At 44.2% G+C, this 22947-nt stretch overlaps 13 non-coding genes across 13 annotated transcripts; 12 read left to right on the forward strand and 1 right to left on the reverse strand.

Annotated features, from left to right (window-relative positions):
• The first annotated feature begins 233 nt into the window (after positions 1–233).
• Positions 234–306, forward strand: TRNAM-CAU (transfer RNA methionine (anticodon CAU)). The gene has a single exon. It is a non-coding gene; the product is annotated as a tRNA-Met (tRNA).
• A 1482-nt stretch (positions 307–1788) lies between these two features.
• On the forward strand, positions 1789–1861 carry TRNAM-CAU (transfer RNA methionine (anticodon CAU)). The gene has a single exon. It is a non-coding gene; the product is annotated as a tRNA-Met (tRNA).
• A 1483-nt stretch (positions 1862–3344) lies between these two features.
• Positions 3345–3417, forward strand: TRNAM-CAU (transfer RNA methionine (anticodon CAU)). The gene has a single exon. It is a non-coding gene; the product is annotated as a tRNA-Met (tRNA).
• A 1483-nt stretch (positions 3418–4900) lies between these two features.
• On the forward strand, positions 4901–4973 carry TRNAM-CAU (transfer RNA methionine (anticodon CAU)). Its single transcript has one exon. It is a non-coding gene; the product is annotated as a tRNA-Met (tRNA).
• A 1483-nt stretch (positions 4974–6456) lies between these two features.
• TRNAM-CAU (transfer RNA methionine (anticodon CAU)) lies at positions 6457–6529 on the forward strand. The gene has a single exon. It is a non-coding gene; the product is annotated as a tRNA-Met (tRNA).
• Positions 6530–10116: 3587 nt separating this feature from the next.
• TRNAI-UAU (transfer RNA isoleucine (anticodon UAU)) lies at positions 10117–10189 on the forward strand. The gene has a single exon. It is a non-coding gene; the product is annotated as a tRNA-Ile (tRNA).
• Positions 10190–12217: 2028 nt separating this feature from the next.
• TRNAM-CAU (transfer RNA methionine (anticodon CAU)) lies at positions 12218–12290 on the forward strand. Its single transcript has one exon. It is a non-coding gene; the product is annotated as a tRNA-Met (tRNA).
• Positions 12291–15328: 3038 nt separating this feature from the next.
• TRNAM-CAU (transfer RNA methionine (anticodon CAU)) lies at positions 15329–15401 on the forward strand. The gene has a single exon. It is a non-coding gene; the product is annotated as a tRNA-Met (tRNA).
• Positions 15402–16884: 1483 nt separating this feature from the next.
• TRNAM-CAU (transfer RNA methionine (anticodon CAU)) lies at positions 16885–16957 on the forward strand. The gene has a single exon. It is a non-coding gene; the product is annotated as a tRNA-Met (tRNA).
• Positions 16958–18435: 1478 nt separating this feature from the next.
• TRNAM-CAU (transfer RNA methionine (anticodon CAU)) lies at positions 18436–18508 on the forward strand. The gene has a single exon. It is a non-coding gene; the product is annotated as a tRNA-Met (tRNA).
• Positions 18509–19991: 1483 nt separating this feature from the next.
• TRNAM-CAU (transfer RNA methionine (anticodon CAU)) lies at positions 19992–20064 on the forward strand. Its single transcript has one exon. It is a non-coding gene; the product is annotated as a tRNA-Met (tRNA).
• Positions 20065–21547: 1483 nt separating this feature from the next.
• Positions 21548–21620, forward strand: TRNAM-CAU (transfer RNA methionine (anticodon CAU)). The gene has a single exon. It is a non-coding gene; the product is annotated as a tRNA-Met (tRNA).
• Positions 21621–22874: 1254 nt separating this feature from the next.
• Positions 22875–22947, reverse strand: TRNAA-GGC (transfer RNA alanine (anticodon GGC)). The gene has a single exon. It is a non-coding gene; the product is annotated as a tRNA-Ala (tRNA).

Genomic DNA, 22947 nt, shown 5'->3' on the forward strand with positions numbered 1-22947 from the left:
AGTCTGGAGATGCCGGGGATTGAACCCGGGGCCTGATACATGCAAAGCATGCGCTCTACCACTGAGCTACATCCCCACTTCTGCAAAATTTGACTGTATGATTGGAAACCCTGCATTGAACCGACGGCCACATCACCCCATTTGACTCTGCAGTATACAATGTCAGTCAGGAAAAAACTTCAGCCTTGTACCTGGATGATCTTCATGGTCTTATGTACAGATGCCTATATACAGCCTTCTTAGCGCAGTAGGCAGCGCGTCAGTCTCATAATCTGAAGGTCCTGAGTTCGATCCTCAGAGAGGGCATTTATTTCCTTCTTTTGGAATGCAAAATTCTCCGATTTTCTTGAAATGCGCAAACTATGCCTAGTTCAAAGATTTTTCCAAAGCAAATGTCTGACTATTTAAGTGGGGCTCTCACCCCAACTGCATGACAAACTTCTTCTTTCTGCATGATGGCAGGCTAGCCTTCTGGAAAAAAGCCAAGATAAGGAACAAAGGCTCCTGGAGATGCCGGGGATTGAACCCGGGACCTCATACATGCGAAGCATGCGCTCTACCACTGAGCTACATCCCCACTTTTGCACTCAAGATGTTTGATGGATGCAAGGAATCCCTGAAACCCAGGGACTGCAAAGTCTCGATCATAATCAATGGAAGGTATTGTTTGAATAAAAGTGAAAGATATGGAAATCGAAGCACAAAATCCTTCGAGCCGGATTTGAACCAGTGACCTAAGGATGTCTGACTTTATGCTACAGTCCTCCGCTCTACCAACTGAGCTATCGAAGGAGTGGCTGAAGTATCTTTCAGCGCTGTAATTATCTCTCGCTCAAGAAAGGTTGTGGGGGTGGGGATCAGGAGCAGATCGATGAAAATCATGAACATTACCTGCAGCTCCCTCTCAAAGTCACCAGTTCTTAGAGCACACTGTAAGGTACGTCTTATCACCCCAAAGGAGGATTTCAGACCAAAGTTCATGTTCTGTCTTGGCTTGGGGATAAGCAGGGGTGCTCCAAATTTCAATTTTACAGAAAGGAAAGGAACTTTGATACAAAGACCTTGGGCAGCATTGGTGGCAAATGGATGGCTGCGCGGAACCATGAAAGAAATGACAGAAAGTTATGGGAGTCATTACTAAGCACCCAGCATCAAGAACGTGCATTTTGGATGCATTTTCAAAAGGAAAGAGAACGGAAAAATCTGTAGATTGAAGGTGATTGAGATAAACAAAATATTCCGTTTTTCTAAAAGCTACTGTAAAGAGTCTTTGGTTTAGAAGAAGAACCCTTACCAATGATCAAGAGAGATGCGACAGATTTCTATCATCAAAGCATTATGGTTGTCAAGATGAATCATCACTTTGATGTCTTCAACAAGTAGGATTCTTTTGATCTATAATCATCAAAAATGAGATAGCCCCATTTCATGGGATTTTTCAAGGCAAACGTCTGACAGATTAAGCGGGTCCTCTTCCCGGTTGGAGGACATATCTCTTCCTTCATCATGATGCCAGCCTAGCTTTCTGCCCAAAATCCAAGGTAAGCATGGCAAAAGTCTGGAGATGCCGGGGATTGAACCCGGGGCCTCATACATGCAAAGCATGCGCTCTACCACTGAGCTACATCCCCACTTCTGCAAGATTTGACTGTATGATTGGAAACCCTGCATTGAACCGACGGCCACATCACCCCATTCGACTCTGCAGTATACAATGTCAGTCAGGAAAATCCTTCAGCCTTGTACCTGGATGATCTTCATGGTCTTATGTACAGATGCCTATATACAGCCTTCTTAGCGCAGTAGGCAGCGCGTCAGTCTCATAATCTGAAGGTCCTGAGTTCGATCCTCAGAGAGGGCATTTATTTCCTTCTTTTGGAATGCAAAATTCTCCGATTTTCTTGAAATGCGCAAACTATGCCTAGTTCAAAGATTTTTCCAAAGCAAATGTCTGACTATTTAAGTGGGGCTCTCACCCCAACTGCATGACAAACTTCTTCTTTCTGCATGATGGCAGGCTAGCCTTCTGGAAAAAAGCCAAGATAAGGAACAGAGGCTCCTGGAGATGCCGGGGATTGAACCCGGGACCTCATACATGCAAAACATGCGCTCTACCACTGAGCTACATCCCCACTTTTGCACTCAAGCTGTTTGATGGATGCAAGGAATCCCTGAAACCCAGGGGCTGCAAAGTCTCGATCATAATCAATGGAAGGTATTGTTTGAATAAAAGTGAAAGATATGGAAATCGAAGCACAAAATCCTTCGAGCCTGATTTGAACCAGCGACCTAAGGATGTCTGACTTTATGCTACAGTCCTCCGCTCTACCAACTGAGCTATCGAAGGAGTGGCTGAAGTATCTTTCAGCGCTGTAATTATCTCTCGCTCAAGAAAGGTTGTGGGGGTGGGGATCAGGAGCAGATCGATGAAAATCATTAACATTACCTGCAGCTCCCTCTCAAAGTCACCAGTTCTTAGAGCACACTGTAAGGTACGTCTTATCACCCCAAAGGAGGATTTCAGACCAAAGTTCATGTTCTGTCTTGGCTTGGGGATAAGCAGGGGTGCTCCAAATTTCAATTTTACAGAAAGGAAAGGAACTTTGATACAAAGACCTTGGGCAGCATTGGTGGCAAATGGATGGCTGCGCGGAACCATGAAAGAAATGACAGAAAGTTATGGGAGTCATTACTAAGCACCCAGCATCAAGAACGTGCATTTTGGATGCATTTTCAAAAGGAAAGAGAACGGAAAAATCTGTAGATTGAAGGTGATTGAGATAAACAAAATATTCCGTTTTTCTAAAAGCTACTGTAAAGAGTCTTTGGTTTAGAAGAAGAACCCTTACCAATGATCAAGAGAGATGCGACAGATTTCTATCATCAAAGCATTATGGTTGTCAAGATGAATCATCACTTTGATGTCTTCAACAAGTAGGATTCTTTTGATCTATAATCATCAAAAATGAGATAGCCCCATTTCATGGGATTTTTCAAGGCAAACGTCTGACAGATTAAGCGGGGTCCTCTTCCCGGTTGGAGGACATATCTCTTCCTTCATCATGATGCCAGCCTAGCTTTCTGCCCAAAATCCAAGGTAAGCATGGCAAAAGTCTGGAGATGCCGGGGATTGAACCCGGGGCCTCATACATGCAAAGCATGCGCTCTACCACTGAGCTACATCCCCACTTCTGCAAGATTTGACTGTATGATTGGAAACCCTGCATTGAACCGACGGCCACATCACCCCATTCGACTCTGCAGTATACAATGTCAGTCAGGAAAATCCTTCAGCCTTGTACCTGGATGATCTTCATGGTCTTATGTACAGATGCCTATATACAGCCTTCTTAGCGCAGTAGGCAGCGCGTCAGTCTCATAATCTGAAGGTCCTGAGTTCGATCCTCAGAGAGGGCATTTATTTCCTTCTTTTGGAATGCAAAATTCTCCGATTTTCTTGAAATGCGCAAACTATGCCTAGTTCAAAGATTTTTCCAAAGCAAATGTCTGACTATTTAAGTGGGGCTCTCACCCCAACTGCATGACAAACTTCTTCTTTCTGCATGATGGCAGGCTAGCCTTCTGGAAAAAAGCCAAGATAAGGAACAGAGGCTCCTGGAGATGCCGGGGATTGAACCCGGGACCTCATACATGCGAAACATGCGCTCTACCACTGAGCTACATCCCCACTTTTGCACTCGAGCTGTTTGATGGATGCAAGGAATCCCTGAAACCCAGGGACTGCAAAGTCTCGATCATAATCAATGGAAGGTATTGTTTGAATAAAAGTGAAAGATATGGAAATCGAAGCACAAAATCCTTCGAGCCTGATTTGAACCAGCAACCTAAGGATGTCTGACTTTATGCTACAGTCCTCCGCTCTACCAACTGAGCTATCGAAGGAGTGGCTGAAGTATCTTTCAGCGCTGTAATTATCTCTCGCTCAAGAAAGGTTGTGGGGGTGGGGATCAGGAGCAGATCGATGAAAATCATTAACATTACCTGCAGCTCCCTCTCAAAGTCACCAGTTCTTAGAGCACACTGTAAGGTACGTCTTATCACCCCAAAGGAGGATTTCAGACCAAAGTTCATGTTCTGTCTTGGCTTGGGGATAAGCAGGGGTGCTCCAAATTTCAATTTTACAGAAAGGAAAGGAACTTTGATACAAAGACCTTGGGCAGCATTGGTGGCAAATGGATGGCTGCGCGGAACCATGAAAGAAATGACAGAAAGTTATGGGAGTCATTACTAAGCACCCAGCATCAAGAACGTGCATTTTGGATGCATTTTCAAAAGGAAAGAGAACGGAAAAATCTGTAGATTGAAGGTGATTGAGATAAACAAAATATTCCGTTTTTCTAAAAGCTACTGTAAAGAGTCTTTGGTTTAGAAGAAGAACCCTTACCAATGATCAAGAGAGATGCGACAGATTTCTATCATCAAAGCATTATGGTTGTCAAGATGAATCATCACTTTGATGTCTTCAACAAGTAGGATTCTTTTGATCTATAATCATCAAAAATGAGATAGCCCCATTTCATGGGATTTTTCAAGGCAAACGTCTGACAGATTAAGCGGGGTCCTCATCCCTGTTGGAGGACATATCTCTTCCTTCATCATGATGCCAGCCTAGCTTTCTGCCCAAAATCCAAGGTAAGCATGGCAAAAGTCTGGAGATGCCGGGGATTGAACCCGGGGCCTCATACATGCAAAGCATGCGCTCTACCACTGAGCTACATCCCCACTTCTGCAAGATTTGACTGTATGATTGGAAACCCTGCATTGAACCGACGGCCACATCACCCCATTCGACTCTGCAGTATACAATGTCAGTCAGGAAAATCCTTCAGCCTTGTACCTGGATGATCTTCATGGTCTTATGTACAGATGCCTATATACAGCCTTCTTAGCGCAGTAGGCAGCGCGTCAGTCTCATAATCTGAAGGTCCTGAGTTCGATCCTCAGAGAGGGCATTTATTTCCTTCTTTTGGAATGCAAAATTCTCCGATTTTCTGGAAATGCGCAAACTATGCCTAGTTCAAAGATTTTTCCAAAGCAAATGTCTGACTATTTAAGTGGGGCTCTCACCCCAACTGCATGACAAACTTCTTCTTTCTGCATGATGGCAGGCTAGCCTTCTGGAAAAAAGCCAAGATAAGGAACAGAGGCTCCTGGAGATGCCGGGGATTGAACCCGGGACCTCATACATGCGAAGCATGCGCTCTACCACTGAGCTACATCCCCACTTTTGCACTCGAGCTGTTTGATGGATGCAAGGAATCCCTGAAACCCAGGGACTGCAAAGTCTCGATCATAATCAATGGAAGGTATTGTTTGAATAAAAGTGAAAGATATGGAAATCGAAGCACAAAATCCTTCGAGCCGGATATGAACCAGCGACCTAAGGATGTCTGACTTTATGCTACAGTCCTCCGCTCTACCAACTGAGCTATCGAAGGAGTGGCTGAAGTATCTTTCAGCGCTGTAATTATCTCTCGCTCAAGAAAGGTTGTGGGGGTGGGGATCAGGAGCAGATCGATGAAAATCATGAACATTACCTGCAGCTCCCTCTCAAAGTCACCAGTTCTTAGAGCACACTGTAAGGTACGTCTTATCACCCCAAAGGAGGATTTCAGACCAAAGTTCATGTTCTGTCTTGGCTTGGGGATAAGCAGGGGTGCTCCAAATTTCAATTTTACAGAAAGGAAAGGAACTTTGATACAAAGACCTTGGGCAGCATTGGTGGCAAATGGATGGCTGCGCGGAACCATGAAAGAAATGACAGAAAGTTATGGGAGTCATTACTACGCACCCAGCATCAAGAACGTGCATTTTGGATGCATTTTCAAAAGGAAAGAGAACGGAAAAATCTGTAGATTGAAGGTGATTGAGATAAACAAAATATTCCGTTTTTCTAAAAGCTACTGTAAAGAGTCTCTGGTTTAGAAGAAGAACCCTTACCAATGATCAAGAGAGATGCGACAGATTTCTATCATCAAAGCATTATGGTTGTCAAGATGAATCATCACTTTGATGTCTTCAACAAGTAGGATTCTTTTGATCTATAATCATCAAAAATGAGATAGCCCCATTTCATGGGATTTTTCAAGGCAAACGTCTGACAGATTAAGCGGGGTCCTCATCCCGGTTGGAGGACATATCTCTTCCTTCATCATGATGCCAGCCTAGCTTTCTGCCCAAAATCCAAGGTAAGCATGGCAAAAGTCTGGAGATGCCGGGGATTGAACCCGGGGCCTCATACATGCAAAGCATGCGCTCTACCACTGAGCTACATCCCCACTTCTGCAAGATTTGACTGTATGATTGGAAACCCTGCATTGAACCGACGGCCACATCACCCCATTCGACTCTGCAGTATACAATGTCAGTCAGGAAAATCCTTCAGCCTTGTACCTGGATGATCTTCATGGTCTTATGTACAGATGCCTATATACAGCCTTCTTAGCGCAGTAGGCAGCGCGTCAGTCTCATAATCTGAAGGTCCTGAGTTCGATCCTCAGAGAGGGCATTTATTTCCTTCTTTTGGAATGCAAAATTCTCCGATTTTCATGAAATGCGCAAACTATGCCTAGTTCAAAGATTTTTCCAAAGCAAATGTCTGACTATTTAAGTGGGGCTCTAACCCCAACTGCATGACAAACTTCTTCTTTCTGCATGATGGCAGGCTAGCCTTCTGGAAAAAAGCCAAGATAAGGAACAGAGGCTCCTGGAGATGCCGGGGATTGAACCCGGGACCTCATACATGCGAAGCATGCGCTCTACCACTGAGCTACATCCCCACTTTTGCACTCGAGCTGTTTGATGGATGCAAGGAATCCCTGAAACCCAGGGACTGCAAAGTCTCGATCATAATCAATGGAAGGTATTGTTTGAATAAAAGTGAAAGATATGGAAATCGAAGCACAAAATCCTTCGAGCCGGATTTGAACCAGCGACCTAAGGATGTCTGACTTTATGCTACAGTCCTCCGCTCTACCAACTGAGCTATCGAAGGAGTGGCTGAAGTATCTTTCAGCGCTGTAATTATCTCTCGCTCAAGAAAGGTTGTGGGGGTGGGGATCAGGAGCAGATCGATGAAAATCATGAACATTACCTGCAGCTCCCTCTCAAAGTCACCAGTTCTTAGAGCACACTGTAAGGTACGTCTTATCACCCCAAAGGAGGATTTCAGACCAAAGTTCATGTTCTGTCTTGGCTTGGGGATAAGCAGGGGTGCTCCAAATTTCAATTTTACAGAAAGGAAAGGAACTTTGATACAAAGACCTTGGGCAGCATTGGTGGCAAATGGATGGCTGCGCGGAACCATGAAAGAAATGACAGAAAGTTATGGGAGTCATTACTACGCACCCAGCATCAAGAACGTGCATTTTGGATGCATTTTCAAAAGGAAAGAGAACGGAAAAATCTGTAGATTGAAGGTGATTGAGATAAACAAAATATTCCGTTTTTCTAAAAGCTACTGTAAAGAGTCTCTGGTTTAGAAGAAGAACCCTTACCAATGATCAAGAGAGATGCGACAGATTTCTATCATCAAAGCATTATGGTTGTCAAGATGAATCATCACTTTGATGTCTTCAACAAGTAGGATTCTTTTGATCTATAATCATCAAAAATGAGATAGCCCCATTTCATGGGATTTTTCAAGGCAAACGTCTGACAGATTAAGCGGGGTCCTCATCCCGGTTGGAGGACATATCTCTTCCTTCATCATGATGCCAGCCTAGCTTTCTGCCAAAAATCCAAGGTAAGCATGGCAAAAGTCTGGAGATGCCAGGGATTGAACCTGGGGCCTCATACATGCAAAGCATGCGCTCTACCACTGAGCTACATCCCTACTCCTGCAAGATTTGACTGTATGATTGGAAACCCTGCATTGAACTGACTGCCACATCACCCCATTCGACTCTGCAGTATACAATGTCAGTCAGGAAAATCCTTCAGCCTTGTACCTGAATGATCTTCATGGTCTTATGTACAGATACCTATATACAGCCTTCTTAGCGCAGTAGGCAGCGCGTCAGTCTCATAATCTGAAGGTCCTGAGTTTGATCCTCAGAGAGGGCATTTATTTCCTTCTTTTGGAATGCAAAATTCTCAGATTTTCTTGAAATGCGCAAACTATGCCTAGTTCAAAGATTTTTCCAAAGCAAATGTCTGACTATTTAAGTGGGGTTCTCACCCCAACTGCATGACAAACTTCTTCTTTCTGCATGATGGCAGGCTAGCCTTCTGGAAAAAAGCCAAGATAAGGAACAGAGGCTCCTGGAGATGCCGGGGATTGAACCCGGGACCTCATACGTGCGAAGCATGCGCTCTACCACTGAGATACATCCCCACTTTTGCACTCAAGCTGTTTGATGGATGCAAGGAATTCCTGAAACCCAGGGACTGCAAAGTCTCGATTTGAGACTAGAATGTAAAGCTTCAGGCATGAAATTGCTCACGCCTTATGTTTGGATTGTCTTCACGGAGCATATATTTAGTGCACTCTAGGTTTGTGGAGCATGCTTACTACAGTGGGCAGAAAGTCAGTTTGGTAATCAGAAGGTCCAGAGCTCGATTCTCAAGTAGGGCTTTTGTTTGCTCAGTTTGGAATGCAAAACGTCTCAGGATTTCTCCAAATGGGTAAACTGTTGGTCTACTTTCCAGCTTGTACAGCCTTTCAGGTGATGATTGCATTGGATATTCCTTCTTGCCCATCGGTGGACCCTCTAACTGTAGGCAAGTCAAAGCGTGATTGGCTGGCAAGCAGCTGCCTTGGTGCACTGCAGTTGGAAGTCTTCCAAGTGCATACATTTATCCATGCAATGCTTTGGTATTAGTTCTGATCAGAAAGTCTTGTTTACATCTCTTACCACCTCGCCTAGAGATGAGTATGTCAACTATTGGCTTTGAAAGCAGATAGAGTACACTTCTTTTCCAATATTTATCGGAGCTTGGGAATGCTTCATAACCAATGGAAGGTATTGTTTGAATAAAAGTGAAAGATATGGAAATCGAAGCAGAAAATCCTTCGAGCCAGATTTGAACCAGCGACCTAAGGATGTCTGACTTTATGCTACAGTCCTCCGCTCTACCAACTGAGCTATCGAAGGAGTGGCTGAAGTATCTTTCAGCGCTGCAATTATCTCTCGCTCAAGAAAGGTTGTGGGGGTGGGGATCAGGAGTAGATCGATGAAAATCATGAACATTACCTGCAGCTCCTTCTCAAAGTCACCAGTTCTTAGAGCACACTGTAAGGTACGTCTTATCACCCCAAAAGAGGATTTCAGACCAAAGTTCATGTTCTGTCTTGGCTTGGGGATAAGCAGGGGTGCTCCAAATTTCAATTTTACAGAAAGGAAAGGAACTTTGATACAAAGACCTTGGGCAGCATTGGTGGCAAATGGATGGCTGCTGCGCGGAACCATGAAAGAAATGACAGAAAGTTATGGGAGTCATTACTACGCACCCAGCATCAAGAACGTGCATTTTAGATGCATTTTCGAAAGGAAAGAGAACGGAAAAATCTGTAGATTGAAGGTGATTGAGATAAACAAAATATTCTGTTTTTCTAAAAGCTACTGTAAAGAGTCTCTGGTTTAGAAGAAGAACCCTTACCAATGATCAAGAGAGATGCGACAGATTTCTATCATCAAAGCATTATGATTGTCAAGCTGAATCATCACTATGATGTCTTCAACAAGTAGGATTCTTTTGATCTATAATCATCAAAAATGAGATAGCCCCATTTCATGGGATTTTTCAAGGCAAACGTCTGACAGATTAAGCGGGGTCCTCATCCCGGTTGGAGGACATATCTCTTCCTTCATCATGATGCCAGCCTAGCTTTCTGCCCAAAATCCAAGGTAAGCATGGCAAAAGTCTGGAGATGCCGGGGATTGAAACCGGGGCCTCATACATGCAAAGCATGCGCTCTACCACTGAGCTACATCCCCACTTCTGCAAGGTTTGACTGTATGATTGGAAACCCTGCATTGAACCGACGGCCACATCACCCCATTCGACTCTGCAGTATACAATGTCAGTCAGGAAAATCCTTCAGCCTTGTACCTGGATGATCTTCATGGTCTTATGTACAGATGCCTATATACAGCCTTCTTAGCGCAGTAGGCAGCGCGTCAGTCTTATAATCTGAAGGTCCTGAGTTCGATCCTCAGAGAGGGCATTTATTTCCTTCTTTTGGAATGCAAAATTCTCAGATTTTCTTGAAATGCGCAAACTATGCCTAGTTCAAAGATTTTTCCATAGCAAATGTCTGACTATTTAAGTGGGGCTCTCACCCCAACTGCATGACAAACTTCTTCTTTCTGCTTGATGGCAGGCTAGCCTTCTGGAAAAAAGCCAAGATAAGGAACAAAGGCTCCTGGAGATGCCGGGGATTGAACCCAGGACCTCATACATGCGAAGCATGCGCTCTACCACTGAGATACATCCCCACTTTTGCACTCAAGCTGTTTGATGGATGCAAGGAATTCCTGAAACCCAGGGACTGCAAAGTCTCGATTTGAGACTAGAATGTAAAGCTTCAGGCATGCAATTGCTCACGCCTTATGTTTGGATTGTCTTCACGGAGCATATATTTAGTGCACTCTAGGTTTGTGGAGCATGCTTACTACAGTGGGCAGAGCGTCAGTTTGGTAATCAGAAGGTCCAGAGCTCGATTCTCAAGTAGGGCTTTTGTTTGCTCAGTTTGGAATGCAAAACGTCTCAGGATTTCTCCAAATGGGTAAACTGTTGGTCTACTTTCCAGCTTGTACAGCCTTTCAGGTGATGATTGCATTGGATATTCCTTCTTGCCCATCGGTGGACCCTCTAACTGTAGGCAAGTCAAAGCGTGATTGGCTGGCAAGCAGCTCCCTTGGTGCACTGCAGTTGGAAGTCTTCCAAGTGCATACATTTATCCATGCAATGCTTTGGTATTAGTTCTGATCAGCAAGTCTTGTTTACATCTCTTCCCACCTCGCCTAGAGATGAGTATGTCAACAATTGGCTTTGAAAGCAGATAGAGTACACTTCTTTTCCAATATTTATCGGAGCTTGGGAATGCTTCATAACCAATGGAAGGTATTGTTTGAATAAAAGTGAAAGATATGGAAATCGAAGCACAAAATCCTTCGAGCCAGATTTGAACCAGCGACCTAAGGATGTCTGACTTTATGCTACAGTCCTCCGCTCTACCAACTGAGCTATCGAAGGAGTGGCTGAAGTGTCTTTCAGCGCTGTAATTATCTCTCGCTCAAGAAAGGTTGTGGGGGTGGGGATCAGGAGTAGATCGATGAAAATCATGAACATTACCTGCAGCTCCCTCTCAAAGTCACCAGTTCTTAGAGCACACTGTAAGGTACGTCTTATCACCCCAAAGGAGGATTTCAGACCAAAGTTCATGTTCTGTCTTGGCTTGGGGATAAGCAGGGGTGCTCCAAATTTCAATTTTACAGAAAGGAAAGGAACTTTGATACAAAGACCTTGGGCAGCATTGGTGGCAAATGGATGGCTGCGCGGAACCATGAAAGAAATGACAGAAAGTTATGGGAGTCATTACTACGCACCCAGCATCAAGAACGTGCATTTTGGATGCATTTTCAAAAGGAAAGAGAACGGAAAAATCTGTAGATTGAAGGTGATTGAGATAAACAAAATATCCAGTTTTTCTAAAAGCTACTGTAAAGAGTCTCTGGTTTAGAAGAAGAACCCTTACCAATGATCAAGAGAGATGCGACAGATTTCTATCATCAAAGCATTATGGTTGTCAAGATGAATCATCACTATGATGTCTTCAACAAGTAGGATTCTTTTGATCTATAATCATCAAAAATGAGATAGCCCCATTTCATGGGATTTTTCAAGGCAAACGTCTGACAGATTAAGCGGGGTCCTTATCCCGGTTGGAGGACATATCTCTTCCTTCATCATGATGCCAGCCTAGCTTTCTGCCCAAAATCCAAGGTAAGCATGGCAAAAGTCTGGAGATGCCGGGGATTGAACCCGGGGCCTCATACATGCAAAGCATGCGCTCTACCACTGAGCTACATCCCCACTTCTGCAAGATTTGACTGTATGATTGGAAACCCTGCATTGAACCGACGGCCACATCACCCCATTCGACTCTGCAGTATACAATGTCAGTCAGGAAAATCCTTCAGCCTTGTACCTGGATGATCTTCATGGTCTTATGTACAGATGCCTATATACAGCCTTCTTAGCGCAGTAGGCAGCGCGTCAGTCTCATAATCTGAAGGTCCTGAGTTCGATCCTCAGAGAGGGCATTTATTTCCTTCTTTTGGAATGCAAAATTCTCCGATTTTCTGGAAATGCGCAAACTATGCCTAGTTCAAAGATTTTTCCAAAGCAAATGTCTGACTATTTAAGTGGGGCTCTCACCCCAACTGCATGACAAACTTCTTCTTTCTGCATGATGGCAGGCTAGCCTTCTGGAAAAAAGCCAAGATAAGGAACAGAGGCTCCTGGAGATGCCGGGGATTGAACCCGGGACCTCATACATGCGAAGCATGCGCTCTACCACTGAGCTACATCCCCACTTTTGCACTCGAGCTGTTTGATGGATGCAAGGAATCCCTGAAACCCAGGGACTGCAAAGTCTCGATCATAATCAATGGAAGGTATTGTTTGAATAAAAGTGAAAGATATGGAAATCGAAGCACAAAATCCTTCGAGCCGGATATGAACCAGCGACCTAAGGATGTCTGACTTTATGCTACAGTCTTCCGCTCTACCAACTGAGCTATCGAAGGAGTGGCTGAAGTATCTTTCAGCGCTGTAATTATCTCTCGCTCAAGAAAGGTTGTGGGGGTGGGGATCAGGAGCAGATCGATGAAAATCATGAACATTACCTGCAGCTCCCTCTCAAAGTCACCAGTTCTTAGAGCACACTGTAAGGTACGTCTTATCACCCCAAAGGAGGATTTCAGACCAAAGTTCATGTTCTGTCTTGGCTTGGGGATAAGCAGGGGTGCTCCAAATTTCAATTTTACAGAAAGGAAAGGAACTTTGATACAAAGACCTTGGGCAGCATTGGTGGCAAATGGATGGCTGCGCGGAACCATGAAAGAAATGACAGAAAGTTATGGGAGTCATTACTAAGCACCCAGCATCAAGAACGTGCATTTTGGATGCATTTTCAAAAGGAAAGAGAACGGAAAAATCTGTAGATTGAAGGTGATTGAGATAAACAAAATATTCCGTTTTTCTAAAAGCTACTGTAAAGAGTCTTTGGTTTAGAAGAAGAACCCTTACCAATGATCAAGAGAGATGCGACAGATTTCTATCATCAAAGCATTATGGTTGTCAAGATGAATCATCACTTTGATGTCTTCAACAAGTAGGATTCTTTTGATCTATAATCATCAAAAATGAGATAGCCCCATTTCATGGGATTTTTCAAGGCAAACGTCTGACAGATTAAGCGGGTCCTCTTCCCGGTTGGAGGACATATCTCTTCCTTCATCATGATGCCAGCCTAGCTTTCTGCCCAAAATCCAAGGTAAGCATGGCAAAAGTCTGGAGATGCCGGGGATTGAACCCGGGGCCTCATACATGCAAAGCATGCGCTCTACCACTGAGCTACATCCCCACTTCTGCAAGATTTGACTGTATGATTGGAAACCCTGCATTGAACCGACGGCCACATCACCCCATTCGACTCTGCAGTATACAATGTCAGTCAGGAAAATCCTTCAGCCTTGTACCTGGATGATCTTCATGGTCTTATGTACAGATGCCTATATACAGCCTTCTTAGCGCAGTAGGCAGCGCGTCAGTCTCATAATCTGAAGATCCTGAGTTCGATCCTCAGAGAGGGCATTTATTTCCTTCTTTTGGAATGCAAAATTCTCCGATTTTCTTGAAATGCGCAAACTATGCCTAGTTCAAAGATTTTTCCAAAGCAAATGTCTGACTATTTAAGTGGGGCTCTCACCCCAACTGCATGACAAACTTCTTCTTTCTGCATGATGGCAGGCTAGCCTTCTGGAAAAAAGCCAAGATAAGGAACAGAGGCTCCTGGAGATGCCGGGGATTGAACCCGGGACCTCATACATGCAAAACATGCGCTCTACCACTGAGCTACATCCCCACTTTTGCACTCGAGCTGTTTGATGGATGCAAGGAATCCCTGAAACCCAGGGACTGCAAAGTCTCGATCATAATCAATGGAAGGTATTGTTTGAATAAAAGTGAAAGATATGGAAATCGAAGCACAAAATCCTTCGAGCCTGATTTGAACCAGCGACCTAAGGATGTCTGACTTTATGCTACAGTCCTCCGCTCTACCAACTGAGCTATCGAAGGAGTGGCTGAAGTATCTTTCAGCGCTGTAATTATCTCTCGCTCAAGAAAGGTTGTGGGGGTGGGGATCAGGAGCAGATCGATGAAAATCATTAACATTACCTGCAGCTCCCTCTCAAAGTCACCAGTTCTTAGAGCACACTGTAAGGTACGTCTTATCACCCCAAAGGAGGATTTCAGACCAAAGTTCATGTTCTGTCTTGGCTTGGGGATAAGCAGGGGTGCTCCAAATTTCAATTTTACAGAAAGGAAAGGAACTTTGATACAAAGACCTTGGGCAGCATTGGTGGCAAATGGATGGCTGCGCGGAACCATGAAAGAAATGACAGAAAGTTATGGGAGTCATTACTAAGCACCCAGCATCAAGAACGTGCATTTTGGATGCATTTTCAAAAGGAAAGAGAACGGAAAAATCTGTAGATTGAAGGTGATTGAGATAAACAAAATATTCCGTTTTTCTAAAAGCTACTGTAAAGAGTCTTTGGTTTAGAAGAAGAACCCTTACCAATGATCAAGAGAGATGCGACAGATTTCTATCATCAAAGCATTATGGTTGTCAAGATGAATCATCACTTTGATGTCTTCAACAAGTAGGATTCTTTTGATCTATAATCATCAAAAATGAGATAGCCCCATTTCATGGGATTTTTCAAGGCAAACGTCTGACAGATTAAGCGGGGTCCTTTTCCCGGTTGGAGGACATATCTCTTCCTTCATCATGATGCCAGCCTAGCTTTCTGCCCAAAATCCAAGGTAAGCATGGCAAAAGTCTGGAGATGCCGGGGATTGAACCCGGGGCCTCATACATGCAAAGCATGCGCTCTACCACTGAGCTACATCCCCACTTCTGCAAGATTTGACTGTATGATTGGAAACCCTGCATTGAACCGACGGCCACATCACCCCATTCGACTCTGCAGTATACAATGTCAGTCAGGAAAATCCTTCAGCCTTGTACCTGGATGATCTTCATGGTCTTATGTACAGATGCCTATATACAGCCTTCTTAGCGCAGTAGGCAGCGCGTCAGTCTCATAATCTGAAGGTCCTGAGTTCGATCCTCAGAGAGGGCATTTATTTCCTTCTTTTGGAATGCAAAATTCTCCGATTTTCTTGAAATGCGCAAACTATGCCTAGTTCAAAGATTTTTCCAAAGCAAATGTCTGACTATTTAAGTGGGGCTCTCACCCCAACTGCATGACAAACTTCTTCTTTCTGCATGATGGCAGGCTAGCCTTCTGGAAAAAAGCCAAGATAAGGAACAGAGGCTCCTGGAGATGCCGGGGATTGAACCCGGGACCTCATACATGCGAAACATGCGCTCTACCACTGAGCTACATCCCCACTTTTGCACTCGAGCTGTTTGATGGATGCAAGGAATCCCTGAAACCCAGGGACTGCAAAGTCTCGATCATAATCAATGGAAGGTATTGTTTGAATAAAAGTGAAAGATATGGAAATCGAAGCACAAAATCCTTCGAGCCTGATTTGAACCAGCGACCTAAGGATGTCTGACTTTATGCTACAGTCCTCCGCTCTACCAACTGAGCTATCGAAGGAGTGGCTGAAGTATCTTTCAGCGCTGTAATTATCTCTCGCTCAAGAAAGGTTGTGGGGGTGGGGATCAGGAGCAGATCGATGAAAATCATTAACATTACCTGCAGCTCCCTCTCAAAGTCACCAGTTCTTAGAGCACACTGTAAGGTACGTCTTATCACCCCAAAGGAGGATTTCAGACCAAAGTTCATGTTCTGTCTTGGCTTGGGGATAAGCAGGGGTGCTCCAAATTTCAATTTTACAGAAAGGAAAGGAACTTTGATACAAAGACCTTGGGCAGCATTGGTGGCAAATGGATGGCTGCGCGGAACCATGAAAGAAATGACAGAAAGTTATGGGAGTCATTACTAAGCACCCAGCATCAAGAACGTGCATTTTGGATGCATTTTCAAAAGGAAAGAGAACGGAAAAATCTGTAGATTGAAGGTGATTGAGATAAACAAAATATTCAGTTTTTCTAAAAGCTACTGTAAAGAGTCTTTGGTTTAGAAGAAGAACCCTTACCAATGATCAAGAGAGATGCGACAGATTTCTATCATCAAAGCATTATGGTTGTCAAGATGAATCATCACTTTGATGTCTTCAACAAGTAGGATTCTTTTGATCTATAATCATCAAAAATGAGATAGCCCCATTTCATGGGATTTTTCAAGGCAAACGTCTGACAGATTAAGCGGGGTCCTCATCCCTGTTGGAGGACATATCTCTTCCTTCATCATGATGCCAGCCTAGCTTTCGGCCCAAAATCCAAGGTAAGCATGGCAAAAGTCTGGAGATGCCGGGGATTGAACCCGGGGCCTCATACATGCAAAGCATGCGCTCTACCACTGAGCTACATCCCCACTTCTGCAAGATTTGACTGTATGATTGGAAACCCTGCATTGAACCGACGGCCACATCACCCCATTCGACTCTGCAGTATACAATGTCAGTCAGGAAAATCCTTCAGCCTTGTACCTGGATGATCTTCATGGTCTTATGTACAGATGCCTATATACAGCCTTCTTAGCGCAGTAGGCAGCGCGTCAGTCTCATAATCTGAAGGTCCTGAGTTCGATCCTCAGAGAGGGCATTTATTTCCTTCTTTTGGATTGCAAAATTCTCCGATTTTCTGGAAATGCGCAAACTATGCCTAGTTCAAAGATTTTTCCAAAGCAAATGTCTGACTATTTAAGTGGGGCTCTCACCCCAACTGCATGACAAACTTCTTCTTTCTGCATGATGGCAGGCTAGCCTTCTGGAAAAAAGCCAAGATAAGGAACAGAGGCTCCTGGAGATGCCGGGGATTGAACCCGGGACCTCATACATGCGAAGCATGCGCTCTACCACTGAGCTACATCCCCACTTTTGCACTCGAGCTGTTTGATGGATGCAAGGAATCCCTGAAACCCAGGGACTGCAAAGTCTCGATCATAATCAATGGAAGGTATTGTTTGAATAAAAGTGAAAGATATGGAAATCGAAGCACAAAATCCTTCGAGCCGGATATGAACCAGCGACCTAAGGATGTCTGACTTTATGCTACAGTCCTCCGCTCTACCAACTGAGCTATCGAAGGAGTGGCTGAAGTATCTTTCAGCGCTGTAATTATCTCTCGCTCAAGAAAGGTTGTGGGGGTGGGGATCAGGAGCAGATCGATGAAAATCATGAACATTACCTGCAGCTCCCTCTCAAAGTCACCAGTTCTTAGAGCACACTGTAAGGTACGTCTTATCACCCCAAAGGAGGATTTCAGACCAAAGTTCATGTTCTGTCTTGGGGATAAGCAGGGGTGCTCCAAATTTCAATTTTACAGAAAGGAAAGGAACTTTGATACAAAGACCTTGGGCAGCATTGGTGGCAAATGGATGGCTGCGCGGAACCATGAAAGAAATGACAGAAAGTTATGGGAGTCATTACTACGCACCCAGCATCAAGAACGTGCATTTTGGATGCATTTTCAAAAGGAAAGAGAACGGAAAAATCTGTAGATTGAAGGTGATTGAGATAAACAAAATATTCCGTTTTTCTAAAAGCTACTGTAAAGAGTCTCTGGTTTAGAAGAAGAACCCTTACCAATGATCAAGAGAGATGCGACAGATTTCTATCATCAAAGCATTATGGTTGTCAAGATGAATCATCACTTTGATGTCTTCAACAAGTAGGATTCTTTTGATCTATAATCATCAAAAATGAGATAGCCCCATTTCATGGGATTTTTCAAGGCAAACGTCTGACAGATTAAGCGGGGTCCTCATCCCGGTTGGAGGACATATCTCTTCCTTCATCATGATGCCAGCCTAGCTTTCTGCCCAAAATCCAAGGTAAGCATGGCAAAAGTCTGGAGATGCCGGGGATTGAACCCGGGGCCTCATACATGCAAAGCATGCGCTCTATCACTGAGCTACATCCCCACTTCTGCAAGATTTGACTGTATGATTGGAAACCCTGCATTGAACCGACGGCCACATCACCCCATTCGACTCTGCAGTATACAATGTCAGTCAGGAAAATCCTTCAGCCTTGTACCTGGATGATCTTCATGGTCTTATGTACAGATGCCTATATACAGCCTTCTTAGCGCAGTAGGCAGCGCGTCAGTCTCATAATCTGAAGGTCCTGAGTTCGATCCTCAGAGAGGGCATTTATTTCCTTCTTTTGGAATGCAAAATTCTCCGATTTTCATGAAATGCGCAAACTATGCCTAGTTCAAAGATTTTTCCAAAGCAAATGTCTGACTATTTAAGTGGGGCTCTAACCCCAACTGCATGACAAACTTCTTCTTTCTGCATGATGGCAGGCTAGCCTTCTGGAAAAAAGCCAAGATAAGGAACAGAGGCTCCTAGAGATGCCGGGGATTGAACCCGGGACCTCATACATGCGAAGCATGCGCTCTACCACTGAGCTACATCCCCACTTTTGCACTTGAGCTGTTTGATGGATGCAAGGAATCCCTGAAACCCAGGGACTGCAAAGTCTCGATCATAATCAATGGAAGGTATTGTTTGAATAAAAGTGAAAGATATGGAAATCGAAGCACAAAATCCTTCGAGCCTGATTTGAACCAGCGACCTAAGGATGTCTGACTTTATGCTACAGTCCTCCGCTCTACCAACTGAGCTATCGAAGGAGTGGCTGAAGTATCTTTCAGCGCTGTAATTATCTCTCGCTCAAGAAAGGTTGTGGGGGTGGGGATCAGGAGCAGATCGATGAAAATCATTAACATTACCTGCAGCTCCCTCTCAAAGTCACCAGTTCTTAGAGCACACTGTAAGGTACGTCTTATCACCCCAAAGGAGGATTTCAGACCAAAGTTCATGTTCTGTCTTGGCTTGGGGATAAGCAGGGGTGCTCCAAATTTCAATTTTACAGAAAGGAAAGGAACTTTGATACAAAGACCTTGGGCAGCATTGGTGGCAAATGGATGGCTGCGCGGAACCATGAAAGAAATGACAGAAAGTTATGGGAGTCATTACTAAGCACCCAGCATCAAGAACGTGCATTTTGGATGCATTTTCAAAAGGAAAGAGAACGGAAAAATCTGTAGATTGAAGGTGATTGAGATAAACAAAATATTCAGTTTTTCTAAAAGCTACTGTAAAGAGTCTTTGGTTTAGAAGAAGAACCCTTACCAATGATCAAGAGAGATGCGACAGATTTCTATCATCAAAGCATTATGGTTGTCAAGATGAATCATCACTTTGATGTCTTCAACAAGTAGGATTCTTTTGATCTATAATCATCAAAAATGAGATAGCCCCATTTCATGGGATTTTTCAAGGCAAACGTCTGACAGATTAAGCGGGGTCCTCATCCCTGTTGGAGGACATATCTCTTCCTTCATCATGATGCCAGCCTAGCTTTCTGCCCAAAATCCAAGGTAAGCATGGCAAAAGTCTGGAGATGCCGGGGATTGAACCCGGGGCCTCATACATGCAAAGCATGCGCTCTACCACTGAGCTACATCCCCACTTCTGCAAGATTTGACTGTATGATTGGAAACCCTGCATTGAACCGACGGCCACATCACCCCATTCGACTCTGCAGTATACAATGTCAGTCAGGAAAATCCTTCAGCCTTGTACCTGGATGATCTTCATGGTCTTATGTACAGATGCCTATATACAGCCTTCTTAGCGCAGTAGGCAGCGCGTCAGTCTCATAATCTGAAGGTCCTGAGTTCGATCCTCAGAGAGGGCATTTATTTCCTTCTTTTGGAATGCAAAATTCTCCGATTTTCTGGAAATGCGCAAACTATGCCTAGTTCAAAGATTTTTCCAAAGCAAATGTCTGACTATTTAAGTGGGGCTCTCACCCCAACTGCATGACAAACTTCTTCTTTCTGCATGATGGCAGGCTAGCCTTCTGGAAAAAAGCCAAGATAAGGAACAGAGGCTCCTGGAGATGCCGGGGATTGAACCCGGGACCTCATACATGCGAAGCATGCGCTCTACCACTGAGCTACATCCCCACTTTTGCACTCGAGCTGTTTGATGGATGCAAGGAATCCCTGAAACCCAGGGACTGCAAAGTCTCGATCATAATCAATGGAAGGTATTGTTTGAATAAAAGTGAAAGATATGGAAATCGAAGCACAAAATCCTTCGAGCCGGATATGAACCAGCGACCTAAGGATGTCTGACTTTATGCTACAGTCCTCCGCTCTACCAACTGAGCTATCGAAGGAGTGGCTGAAGTATCTTTCAGCGCTGTAATTATCTCTCGCTCAAGAAAGGTTGTGGGGGTGGGGATCAGGAGCAGATCGATGAAAATCATGAACATTACCTGCAGCTCCCTCTCAAAGTCACCAGTTCTTAGAGCACACTGTAAGGTACGTCTTATCACCCCAAAGGAGGATTTCAGACCAAAGTTCATGTTCTGTCTTGGCTTGGGGATAAGCAGGGGTGCTCCAAATTTCAATTTTACAGAAAGGAAAGGAACTTTGATACAAAGACCTTGGGCAGCATTGGTGGCAAATGGATGGCTGCGCGGAACCATGAAAGAAATGACAGAAAGTTATGGGAGTCATTACTACGCACCCAGCATCAAGAACGTGCATTTTGGATGCATTTTCAAAAGGAAAGAGAACGGAAAAATCTGTAGATTGAAGGTGATTGAGATAAACAAAATATTCCGTTTTTCTAAAAGCTACTGTAAAGAGTCTCTGGTTTAGAAGAAGAACCCTTACCAATGATCAAGAGAGATGCGACAGATTTCTATCATCAAAGCATTATGGTTGTCAAGATGAATCATCACTTTGATGTCTTCAACAAGTAGGATTCTTTTGATCTATAATCATCAAAAATGAGATAGCCCCATTTCATGGGATTTTTCAAGGCAAACGTCTGACAGATTAAGCGGGGTCCTCATCCCGGTTGGAGGACATATCTCTTCCTTCATCATGATGCCAGCCTAGCTTTCTGCCCAAAATCCAAGGTAAGCATGGCAAAAGTCTGGAGATGCCGGGGATTGAACCCGGGGCCTCATACATGCAAAGCATGCGCTCTACCACTGAGCTACATCCCCACTTCTGCAAGATTTGACTGTATGATTGGAAACCCTGCATTGAACCGACGGCCACATCACCCCATTCGACTCTGCAGTATACAATGTCAGTCAGGAAAATCCTTCAGCCTTGTACCTGGATGATCTTCATGGTCTTATGTACAGATGCCTATATACAGCCTTCTTAGCGCAGTAGGCAGCGCGTCAGTCTCATAATCTGAAGGTCCTGAGTTCGATCCTCAGAGAGGGCATTTATTTCCTTCTTTTGGAATGCAAAATTCTCCGATTTTCATGAAATGCGCAAACTATGCCTAGTTCAAAGATTTTTCCAAAGCAAATGTCTGACTATTTAAGTGGGGCTCTAACCCCAACTGCATGACAAACTTCTTCTTTCTGCATGATGGCAGGCTAGCCTTCTGGAAAAAAGCCAAGATAAGGAACAGAGGCTCCTGGAGATGCCGGGGATTGAACCCGGGACCTCATACATGCGAAGCATGCGCTCTACCACTGAGCTACATCCCCACTTTTGCACTCGAGCTGTTTGATGGATGCAAGGAATCCCTGAAACCCAGGGACTGCAAAGCCTCGATCATAATCAATGGAAGGTATTGTTTGAATAAAAGTGAAAGATATGGAAATCGAAGCACAAAATCCTTCGAGCCGGATTTGAACCAGCGACCTAAGGATGTCTGACTTTATGCTACAGTCCTCCGCTCTACCAACTGAGCTATCGAAGGAGTGGCTGAAGTATCTTTCAGCGCTGTAATTATCTCTCGCTCAAGAAAGGTTGTGGGGGTGGGGATCAGGAGCAGATCGATGAAAATCATGAACATTACCTGCAGCTCCCTCTCAAAGTCACCAGTTCTTAGAGCACACTGTAAGGTACGTCTTATCACCCCAAAGGAGGATTTCAGACCAAAGTTCATGTTCTGTCTTGGCTTGGGGATAAGCAGGGGTGCTCCAAATTTCAATTTTACAGAAAGGAAAGGAACTTTGATACAAAGACCTTGGGCAGCATTGGTGGCAAATGGATGGCTGCGCGGAACCATGAAAGAAATGACAGAAAGTTATGGGAGTCATTACTACGCACCCAGCATCAAGAACGTGCATTTTGGATGCATTTTCAAAAGGAAAGAGAACGGAAAAATCTGTAGATTGAAGGTGATTGAGATAAACAAAATATTCCGTTTTTCTAAAAGCTACTGTAAAGAGTCTCTGGTTTAGAAGAAGAACCCTTACCAATGATCAAGAGAGATGCGACAGATTTCTATCATCAAAGCATTATGGTTGTCAAGATGAATCATCACTTTGATGTCTTCAACAAGTAGGATTCTTTTGATCTATAATCATCAAAAATGAGATAGCCCCATTTCATGGGATTTTTCAAGGCAAACGTCTGACAGATTAAGCGGGGTCCTCATCCCGGTTGGAGGACATATCTCTTCCTTCATCATGATGCCAGCCTAGCTTTCGGCCCAAAATCTAAGGTAAGCATGGCAAAAGTCTGGAGATGCCGGGGATTGAACCCAGGGGCCTCATACATGCCAAGCATGCGCTCTACCACTGAGCTACATCCCC

This window comes from Triturus cristatus, chromosome 4_1, assembly GCF_964204655.1.
Source record: "Triturus cristatus chromosome 4_1, aTriCri1.1, whole genome shotgun sequence".
Classification (NCBI taxonomy): Eukaryota; Metazoa; Chordata; class Amphibia; order Caudata; family Salamandridae; genus Triturus; species Triturus cristatus.